Below are 10,725 nucleotides of genomic sequence, written 5' to 3'. Positions count from 1 at the left end.
CCTACCCACAGCTCTCAGGTGGAAAACATCCACCTGTTGGCCTGCAAGACCCTGCAGCAAAAAGCCCTCGCCCCCACCCTGGCCTCATCCAGATACTGCAAAAGCTCCTTCCTCTCAGTGCAGACCCCTCACCCTGCTCTGCTCCCCCAGGACCTGGGCATGCACCCTCCCTCCCCTCTCTCTTGTTTTTTTTTTTTTTTTTCTGAGACAGAGTCTCACTCTGTCTCCCAGGCTGTAGTGCAGTGGCGCCATCTCTGCTCACTGCAACCTCTGCCTCCCGAGTTCAAGCCATTCTCCTGCCTCAGCCTCCCGAGGAGCTGGGACTACAGGTGCCTGCCACCATTTTATAAAGATGGGATCCCATGTTGGCCAGGATGGTCTCGACTCACCCCTGATCCACCTGCCTCACCTCCAAATCTGGGATTACAGGGTTGTCCAGGCTGGAGTGCAATGGCACAATCGCAACTTACTGCAACCTCTGCCTCCCGAGTTCAAGCAAGTCTCTTGTCTCAGCCTACCAAGTAGCTGGGATTACAGGCATATGCCACCAAGCCCAGCTAATTTTTGTATTTTTAGTAGCAATGGGGTTTCACCATGTTAGTCAGGCTGGTCTCAAACTCCTGACCTCAGGTGATCCCCCCACCTCGGCCTCCCAAAGTGCTGAGATTATAGGTGTGAGCCACTGGGCCTGGCCCATTTTCTAAATTAGAGGTTTCTTTTTAAGTTGGAATTCATTTATTTATTTATTTAGAGACAGGTTCTTGCTCTGTTGCCCAGGTTGCAGTGCAGTGGTGCAATCTCGGCTCACTGCAGCCTCTGCCTCCCCTGCTCAAGCGATCCTCCCACCTCAGCCTCTCAAGTAGCTGGGATTATAGGCACATGCCAGCACACCTGGTTAATTTTTTCATTTTTTTGTAGAGATAGGGTCTCACCCTATTGCCCAGGCTGGTCTCAAACTCCTGGGCTGAAGTGATCCACCTGCCTTGGCCTCCCAAGGTGCTGGGAATACAGGCGTGAGCCACCGTGCTGGGCCAATAATTTTTTTTTTTTTTTGAGATGGAGTCTTGCTCTGTCACCCAGGCTGGAGTGCAGTGGTGTGATCTCAGCTCACTGCAACCTCTGCCTCCTGGGTTCAAGCGATTCTGCTGTCTCAGCCTCCCAAGTAGCTGGGATTACAAGCACGCGCCACCAGGTCCGGCTAATTTTTGTATTTTTAGTAGAGATGGGGTTTCACCATGTTGGTCAGGCTGGTCTCGAACTCCTGACCTCATGATCCGCCCACCTCGGCCTCCCAAAGGGCTGGGATTACAGGCGTGAGCACCGCGCCTGGCCCAATAATTTTTTTTTAAAGCAGTTCCCACAGAGCACAGATAAGGGGAAAATCAGGAAGTTTCCTGGAGAGATTGACAGGTCTAGAATCGCTAGGTCACAGTCACACTGATCCAGTGGCAGAAGTGCCGGCGGGAGGCCTCAATTCCGATGTGCTGTGTGACCTCTGTTGAGAAACCTACCCTCTCTGGACCTCGCCTGTCATGGCACAGGCACAAGAGCCCTCCGGGGCACCCTCCAAGTTCTGGCTCTATAATTACTCCTGGGATGAGAGGACAGCTGATCCCTCGCGCCCGGCAGGGGCCACTCAAGCTGTGACCTAGTTTTACAACCCTGACTCCCCCCATCAACGGCCTGGCCCTGTCATTTCCTCTGCAGGGTGCTGCGGGGGAGGCGGGAGGGGGGATCTGGCAGCTGGACTCAGGCTTCTGACATGTCCCCTAAGGGTCTGGTGTTCCCCAACTTGGGAGGAAGAACTGGTTCCCGGAGAGGGGGTGTGGGAGACTACACGGCCTGCATCTGCTCACCATGTGCCCTGAACGCATCTGGTTGGCCTCCCTGGTCTCTTTTTTTTTATTTTTTATTTTTTTTTTGAGACGGACTCTCACTCTGTCGCCCAGGCTGGAATGCAGTGGCGTGATCGCGGCTCACTGCAAGCTCCGCCTCCCGGGTTCACGCCATTCTCCTGCCTCAGCCTCCCGCGTAGCTGGGACTACAGGCGCCCGCCACCACGCCCGGCTAATTTTTTGTATTTTTAGTAGAGACGGGGTTTCACCGTGTTAGCCAGGATGGTCTCCATCTCCTGACCTCGTGATCCGCCCGCCTCGGCCTCCCAAAGTGCTGGGATTACAGGCGTGAGCCACCGTGCCCGGCCTCTTTTTTTGTTTGTTTTATTGAGTCAGAGTCTCACTCTCTCACCCAGGCTGAGAGTGCAATGGCGTGATCTCCGCTCACTGCAGGCTTTACCTCCTGGGTTCAAGCGAGTTCAAGCGAGTCTCCTGCCTCAGCCTCCTGAGTAGCTGGGATTACACGTGTGCGCCACCACACCTGGCTAATTTTTGTTATTTTTTAGTAGAGACGGGGTTTCACCCTGTTGGCCAGGCTGGTCTCAAACTCCTGACCTCAGGTGATCAACTAGGATGACAGGTGTGAGCCACCATGTCCAGCCACCAGGCTGATTCTTTTTTTTGTTTGAGATGGAGTCTCGCTCTGTCTGTCACCCAGGCTGGAGTGCAGTGGCGCGATCTTGGCTCACTGCAAGCTCCACCTCCTGGGTTCACGCCGTTCTCCTGCCTCAGCCTCCCAAGTAGCTGGGACTACAGGTGCCCGCCACCACGCCCAGCTAATTTTTTTGTATTTTTAGTAGAGACGGGGTTTCACTGCATTAGCCAGGATGGTCTTGATCTCCTGACCTTGTGATCTGCCCGCCTTGGCCTCCCAAAGTGCTGGGATTACAGGTGTGAGCCACTGCGCCTGGCCCCAGGCTGATTCTTTAGGAGCCTCTGTCCCCTCCCTTGTCCTCATGCTGTGGTCCTGGGGGAGGGGACACTTTCAGGGCTCTCTATCTCCATCCTCATCGGTCCCTCGGACCGCCCCCCTCCCAGGAAGCTGCCACCCACCTGGAGCATTACCTCCCATCCTCCCAGGATGGAAACACCATCTGCTCACAGATACCTCTTGATGGTGTGTCCCGGCCACCTGAACTGCAGCCCAGGGACCCAGCCCCATCCCTGACCTCTCCCAGGGCGACCCACAGAGCCCCAGAGTAACCCCGGCTACGCGGAGCCAACCCCAGCTCCACCCTTCCTCTCCCACAGGCCAGAGTCCTCCCTCGCTGTGGGCCTCCCGCCACTGCCAGGCCTCCGTCCCCCACCCCGAACTCCCCTCCTTCCAGCCGGGCTCCAGTTCGCCCCCAACATTCAACGCGCTCCTCCTGTTCTGGTCTTGGTGTCCCCAGCTGCCGAATGGAACTGGAGTTGGGGGAGGATCAGGCCAGCCCCTGCAAACTGGGGTCTCCCCGGGCTCTGTGAACGTTGGGGCCTGGTCGTTCTCTGGGGTGGGGCTGTCCTGGGCGCTGCAGGGTGCTGAGAAGCGTCCCTGGCCTCCACCCACTCCATGCCAGGGGCACGCCCTGTTGAGACAGCCACGGATGTCCCCAGACATCACCAAATGTCCCCTGGGAGCAGAATCACCCTGGTTCAGACCCTCTGCGTTAGGGGATTCTACGGACCCCCAAGAGACTCTGTGTCCCACGATCCTCAGCCCTGCTGGGGCCCTAGGAGGCTGCACACGTTGAAATCTGCGCCCTGAGTGGGAGGGAGAGAGGAGGTGAGTCCCAGGAGCTGGGGACCCCTGGTTTACACCATCTGCCGCGTCAGGAGTTGATCCTGGTGTCTGGTGTGAACAGGGGACAGATTTAGTGTTTTTTTTAAATTTAAATAATTAACGCAGGTCTCTCTTTCTTGGCCCCATGGACATCTTATGTGGATGATTCTCTGTCTTGGACACTGCAGGGTGCTGAGCAGCATTCCTGGCCTCTACCCACTCCAAGCCAGAGCACCCCCTTCCCAGTCGTGACAGGCACAAACGTCCCTGGACACAGCCCAGAGTGCCCTGCGGGGCAGAACCTCCCTGAGTGGGCCCTTGCTGTAGAGGACGCTGGCACACAGCGCGCCTCCAGTTCATGCCCCAGGAGGAGCCGGGGTGATTCAGCCTGTTTTACACGGGGAGGCAGAGACCCAGAGACGGACGGCAACATGCCCAGGGCTACACAGCAGGCAAGAAGCAGGTACAAGACGTGACCCCGGGGCCGGGCGCGGTGGCTCACGCCTGTCATCCCAGCACTTTGGGAGGCCGAGGCGGGCGATCACAAGTTCAAGAGATGGAGACTATCCTGGTTAACATGGTGAAACCCCATGTCTACTAAAAAATACAAAAAATTAGCCGGTTGTGGTGGTGGGCACCCGTAGTCCCAGCTACTTGAGAGGCTGAGGCAGGAGAATGGCGTCAACCCGGGAGGCGGAGGTTGCAGTGAGCTGAGATCGCGCCACTGCACTCCAGCCTGGGCGACAGAGTGAGACTCCATCTCAAAAAAAAAAAAAAGAAAAGAAAATGTACCAGTTGCCCTTCGATGAACTGGAAACACAACAGAGAACAGAGGCCAGAAGGTCCCTGTTCTTTTATTTTTATTTATTTATTTGTGGGTGGTTTTTATTTATTTATTTGTTTTTGAGACAGTCTCACTCTGTCATCCAGGCTGGAGTGCAATGGTTCAATCTAGGCTCACTGGAACCTCTGCCTCCCGGGTTAAAGCGATTCTCCTGCCTCAGTCTCCTGAGTAGCTGGGATTACAGACATGCACCACCATACCCAGCTAATTTTTGGATTTTTAGTAGAGACGGGGTTTTGCCATGTTGCCCAGGATGGTCTCGAACTCTTGACCTCAGGTGATCTGCCCGCCCCGGCCTCCCAAAGTGCTGGGATGACAGGCGTGAACCACCGTGCCCGGCCCCCTGTCCTTAAGGAGCTTACATTCTGGTGCGGGTGACACCGTGAAATCAGTGTACGGCACATCAGCTGGTAATAAACGTCACGGAGGTGAGAACAGCTGTGTCCTCGGGTGACGTCACCTCCTCGGCTCTGCGCCCCGCCGTCCACAGGCGTGAAGCTGGAGCTGGGGCTGGCGACCGAGAACCTTCCTGCCTCTCCTCCCCAGCAAGGGGCACGTCCCACCAGGCCCGGACTGCCTGTCTGCCCCTGCAGGGCCCCTGGCTCTGGTGGTGGGCTCGGTGAGCTCTGCTGCCCGGTCTCGGGAGTCTGGGGGGGCGCGGCGTCGACCCCTGTGGAGGGAGGACTCGTGTTTCAAGGGCAGAGCCTCATTACCATGCACGACCAGCCACAGCTGAGGCCGCAGAGGCCTTTGGCAGGGGGGCCGGGCCGGCGGCAGGGACGGCCTTGGCGGTGGTGGACGGGAGTGGGGGTCTGTCCTGAACAGGTGGGGGTGGTCCGAGTGCTGGCCCCCACCATGCGATTGCACCCCAGGACTCTCGTCCTCCTTCTAAGCCCCAGCATGTGCCTGGCGCTGCGCGGGTGCTGGAGGCACAGCGGCTTCCACGCAGACGCCCGCAGCACCACAGCCTGTGCGCGGCGCATCCACGCCCTGTTACAAATGTTCCATTCAACGCCTTCTAGCACATTCACAGATCGTCCGCCGGCACCTTTAGTTCCAGAACATTCCATCACCTCCAAAAGGAAGCCCCGTCCCCTTCAGCAGTCACTCCCAGCCCCTCCCCAGCCCGGACCCCCACGCATCTGCTTCCTGTCTCTGCGAATTGGCTGTCTGGACATCTTGCATCAGTGCAATCGGACCGGCTGTGGCCCCCAGGGACTGGCGTCTTTCCCCCAGCGTCAAGTTGGGGGCACAAACAGGTGAGAATCGCGCAGCCCAGTGAATGAGCAGATCGTCTGAAAAAAGCGCTGAGGGGCGGAGCTAGCAGGGAGCTGTGGGGGGGTCTGTTCCGGGCTGTGACGGCGTTCGACGGGCCCAGGGAAGACCCTGTCTGAGCTGAGACCTGGATGGGGAGCCGGGGTCAGCAGGGTACAGCTACGCGAGGGGCGATGCTGGCCGGGGGTGTGTCTGCACTTGGTGGGGTGGGAGCCCTGGCTGGCAAAGGCAAAACCACACGGGGCACTGAACCCCCAGGGAGGTGTCTGGACTTGCGTCCTCAGGCAGTGGGAGCCATGGGAGGATATGGGGCAGGAGCATGGCGAGATCTGGGTTGCAGTTGGAAGGCGCGTCCAGCTCTGCGTGGTCTGACCCCAGGTCGCCCTGCCTCACCCAAACCTGGAAAGTCTTGACTCTCGGCTGCACCTCCATCTCCAGAGAGCAGGGCACTATTATCTCCCTCTCCACCCCGTCACCCACACGCAGAGCTGTGGCCAACGACGGAGCATGGGGAGGCTGAACTGAACACCAGGTGCTGAATCAATGGCCCCTTGTCCACTCCAGAGCCAGGACAAGAACTCACGGGTCCTCACCTGAATCGGCCACTGACCGCCTTGGGCAGAGACACTGAAGTCTCTGAGCCTCAGTCTCGTCTTCTGCAAAAGGGAACGGCAGGGTTCCCAGTCACCTCCCTGGGCTGAGCGAGTGAGAAGTCGGGCAAGGAGGTTCCTTCCGGGGAAGTCTCCAGTGGGTACCGGCTGGGGTCGGGAGCCCAGAGTCCTAAGCCCTGGTCTGCTCCTGGCCATGTGTTCAACAAGCATTCATTCATTCAACAAGCATTCATTCAACAAACATTCATTCATTCATTCATTCAACAAGCATTCATTCAACAAACATTCATTCATTCAACAAACATTCATTCATTTAACAAGCATTCATTCATTCAACAAGCACTTAAAAACAATGCCTGTGTGCCAGGCACTGGTTTTAAGAGAAACAGCAGTGAACAAAACAGACAAATCCCTGCATTCTGTCTATGGGTAAGAAACAGAAGAAACAAGTAAAGCCGACTGTCACGCGGCGGGCCACGGTATAGGAAAAAACAAATAGGGAAGGGGGGCCTGGGGTTGGCAGAATGGGGTTGGCAGAATGAAGGCCTCCCCACAGCCAGCCCGTTCTAATCCCCGGAACTGCAGATAAAGCCACCTTACATGGAAAAAGGGCCTCTGCAGATAGGATTAAGTAAGAATTGTGAGATCAGGAGATCATCCTGGATCATCTGGAGGCCCAACATGCTCACAGGGTCCTCACGAGAGGAGGCGGGAGGGTGAAAGTCAGAGACTGGAAGAGGCTGTGCTGAGGCTATGGAGAGGGTGGGGCCCTGAGCCAAGGGATGTGGGTGCCTCTGGGCAATGGGAAATGTGGGAACCGGATTTTCGCCTGGAACGCGCAGGAGGGCCCAGCCTTGGCCATGTCCTGTTTTTTGTTTGTTTTGTTTTTTTTGAGACAGAGTCTCGCTCTGTCACCCAGGCTGGTGCGATCTTGGCTCACTGCAACCTCTGCCTTCCAGGTTCAAGTGATTCTCCTGTCTCAGCCTCCCGAGTAGCTGGAACTACAGGCATGAGCCACCACACCCGGCTAATTTTTTGTATTTTTAGTAGAGATGGGGTTTCACCATGTTAGCCAGGATGGTCTCGATCTCCTGACCTCCGGTAATCCGCCTGCCTCGGCCTCCCAAAGTGCTGGGATTATAGGCGTGAGCCACCACACCCAGCCTCATGCCCTGGTTTTACGCCAGTGAGGCCCATTTTGGACTCTGGCCTCCAGAACGGTGCGATAATAAATGTGTGTGGTTCCCAGCCACTGCTGTCACAGCAGCCAGAACTCATCGGGGTCATTGCAGTCTTGAAGAGGGAGGTCACTCGAGGCCTCCCGGATCTGTGCACCTGCCTTCTGGGGCGTGGAAGGCAGGGGACATTGACCTCTCCTTGGGGTCTGAGATATGCATCAAACACAGTGCAGGCACCGGCCTTGAGGACCCCCTCCCCAAAACTGTCCTCCACGGCGGGACCCGGGCAATGGAGGCCTCTCTTCCCTGTACCCCCAGCTGTCCTTAGATATGGATCCTGGACTAATGGTCCTGGAAGCTCTTAGCTCAAGGAGAAGGCAGAGTGTGGCTGTGAGTGGCCGGGGTCCCTCCCTAGAACAGAGGCGGCCCTACCCACTTGGTGCCTGGTGGTGTGGGCAGCTCCCTCCCTCAGCTCCTGGCCAAGCCCCTGGCCCTTCCAATCCGCCTCCTCTATTCTGAGTAGGGCTCTTTCCCTCGGCCCTCTCGCAAGGTTACCTCGAACCCATCCTCCCTCTAGTCCCCGCCCAGGGCAAGAGATGCTGACATCTCCCTTAGGAAAGGCCCTCTTGGAGGCCGGCCAAACCCAGAGGGGGCAGGGATGAGATGTGTGGTAGCGGCCCACTCTGTCCCCAGGCCCACGGTGACCTCCATCTCCCTCCCTCTGCCCCCCACCACAACCGGGGCGGTGGGAGTAAGGGGAGTGTGGTCTGGATGCGACCCCCATTTGAGCTTCTAAGACGGATATGGGAGGAGGGGGCCCAGCCCCTCACAGCACGTGGCCCTCCAAGGTCTGCTTTTGGGGACACGCTGCCAGTCCCCCAGGACCCCTGCATCCTCTGTCCTAGATCCAGGCCCTCCCGGGGCTTCATCCATGACAATTCATTAAGCCCTAATTAGCTTCCATCTGCTGTTAGTCCCCGTCAACCCCTCGAGGGGCTGGGGGCCTCCCGACCCACTTTCCTTCCCAGCCTGTACACAGGGGGCGGTGGACTGCCCTCTGCAGGCAGGGCCTCTAGATCTGGAACCAGTTCTGGAGCACCCACTGTCTACACCGGCCACTTCACCCACTAGCCCAGCCCTGACTAGGGGGAATAATAAAGTTCATTTTGGAGAGAAGGAGACAGGGTAAGAGTGGGCCCCAGCTCACCGCATCACTTAGCTGCAGGCAGTCAGCATTTGAACCTGCATCTGACGCCAGCTCCTACCCACAAAATCCCAGCTCCCCCTTGACGGTGAAGGGCGCTCTGCCCGAGATTGACATGTGGTGGTGGGTGGCTCCAGGGGGCCCACCCGGGGCAAACTTTGCTCACAGAGTTCTTTGAGAGGCGCTCTACCTGGTGACGAGGTAGTGACTCAGGGGGCGCCGGGGAATGACAGTGCTGTGGGAGGAGACATCAAACTGCCTTCTATTCCCACTCAGCAAGGCACCTTCAGGTCCCGGCTTACCCTGGGGGTGGACGGCTGAGGCTGAGGGGGCCAGGCAGGGCTGCTGCCGCAACCATCGTGATCTGAGCATCTGTTTTATGGCAGCACCACGCTGCAGCCGAGGTGGGCAGCATCTCATTTAATCCCGTGTGGGGTGAATCTGAGAGAGGGGACGTCATTTGCCGGAAGTCACCGGTGGAGACCAGACAGGCAGGGCAGGGAAGGCTGAGTTGAACCCTCTTAAGCCCCCATCCCACCGCCCGGCTGCCCCCTTCCTGCCACCCCACATCATCCAGGTGGGGACGGGAGCTGGGTCTACAGGGGAAGCCCGTGGGTTCTTCCCACTCAGATCCTGTCTCCTATGATGGCTGCTGCTTCAGCTCAGAGGGCAGCCAGGGTAAGGCCATGCCCCGGCAGCCCACCCCGCACCAGCCTCCTGATAAAGCCAGCACCACCCTCCCTGAACCTATATCTAGCCTGCGTCCTCCACCTGGCCACTCACACCTCACACCTTCTGCATCCTCTCCACGCCACTTCCAGGGAGCCCTCCTGGGTTGCTCTGGTTCTCACAGCTCTGTTGTCCCTGAAGTTTCCCCCCAGCCAAGCCCCAGATCATCCCTCTGCAAATACCATTGCACAGCAGATGCCTGCTCCCCACCCCCGCCGGAGCAAGGGTGTCTGCAACCTCACTGCGTCCATGGTTTAGCCAGGGACCGCTTGCTAAAATGCAGCTTCTGGGGCCGGTCGCCTCAGAAGTTCTGACTCCTCAGAACTGGGGGGGCCGGGACACCAGCACCGTTAGTGCCTCAAGCACACGTTGAGAAACCCAGTTACATGGTGGTCTCCCGCATAAGGACCCGGGGCTTTTCTTGTGCCCGGACCAAGGCACAAGGTGCTGCTCCCCCAAACTTGTTGAATGGGGCTCAGGGCCTCCCCTGGCCAGGCCCCAGAGGCCCGGGAGGTAGGGGCACCCAGGCCCAGCCTCAGGGCACAGAGAGAAGCCCCACCATTTCTGGTGCTATTCAGACGCCCCCAGAGTAGGGGACTCAGCCCTATGCCCCCAGGTCCCTCCTCGCCAGGCCCGGCCGTCAGCTCCAGGGATGGAGCAGGCTCCGGTGTGGACCCCGGATACCCTGTGCGTCTTCCAGCTCCGCACCCCCAGGCTGGACCAGACCCGGCTCAGGGGAGACAGGGCAGGAAGGCGCGGGCTGCAGGCTCTATTCGGACGTTCCCCACACCCCAGACCCAACCAGTCCCCCCTTCATCTCCTCCTGGAGAGGAGCGCATCCTCCCAGCGTCCCCACTGCCCCGGGGAGATGCCCACCCGGTTCCCCGCTCCTTGGCGCCCCAGGGGAGGGGCGGGGGGACCCCATGGTGGGGAGTTCGCCCCCAAAGTTTCTAGGGGGAGCGTCGGGGGCCTGGCAAGGAGCGATGAGCCCGGGAGGGGTGCGCGGGGCAATTTCCCCCGGCTGAGGATGGGGTCGCGGGTTGGGGGCTTTGGGCGGCAGGGGCGCAGGGTGCAGGTGCGGGGTCCCCAGGCCTGCGGGCGCACCCCACGCCGGGGCCCGGCGCGGCCACTCACCTGGGCGGCTCCGCCGCGGACACGGCGCGGGCTGCGGCGCGGGGGCCGCCCGGAGCCGACAGGAGCAGCCGCCGCCGCCGCCGCCGCCTCCCGGGC

At 59.0% G+C, this 10,725-nt stretch overlaps 1 protein-coding gene across 1 annotated transcript in view; it reads right to left on the bottom strand.

Annotated features, from left to right (window-relative positions):
- LINGO3 (leucine rich repeat and Ig domain containing 3) overlaps window positions 1-10,704 on the bottom strand; it is a 21,720-nt gene extending 11,016 nt beyond the window's left edge. The window contains exon 1 of the mRNA XM_032178962.2: window positions 10,630-10,704. The gene's annotated coding sequence lies outside the window, so the exon portion shown is untranslated. The remainder of the gene's footprint in view (window positions 1-10,629) is intronic.
- Between the last annotated feature and the right edge of the window lie 21 nt (window positions 10,705-10,725).

Source organism: Hylobates moloch, unplaced genomic scaffold (genome assembly GCF_009828535.3).
Source record: "Hylobates moloch isolate HMO894 unplaced genomic scaffold, HMol_V3 SCAFFOLD_15, whole genome shotgun sequence".
Classification (NCBI taxonomy): Eukaryota; Metazoa; Chordata; class Mammalia; order Primates; family Hylobatidae; genus Hylobates; species Hylobates moloch.
This window is presented reverse-complemented; position numbering and strand designations above follow the sequence as displayed.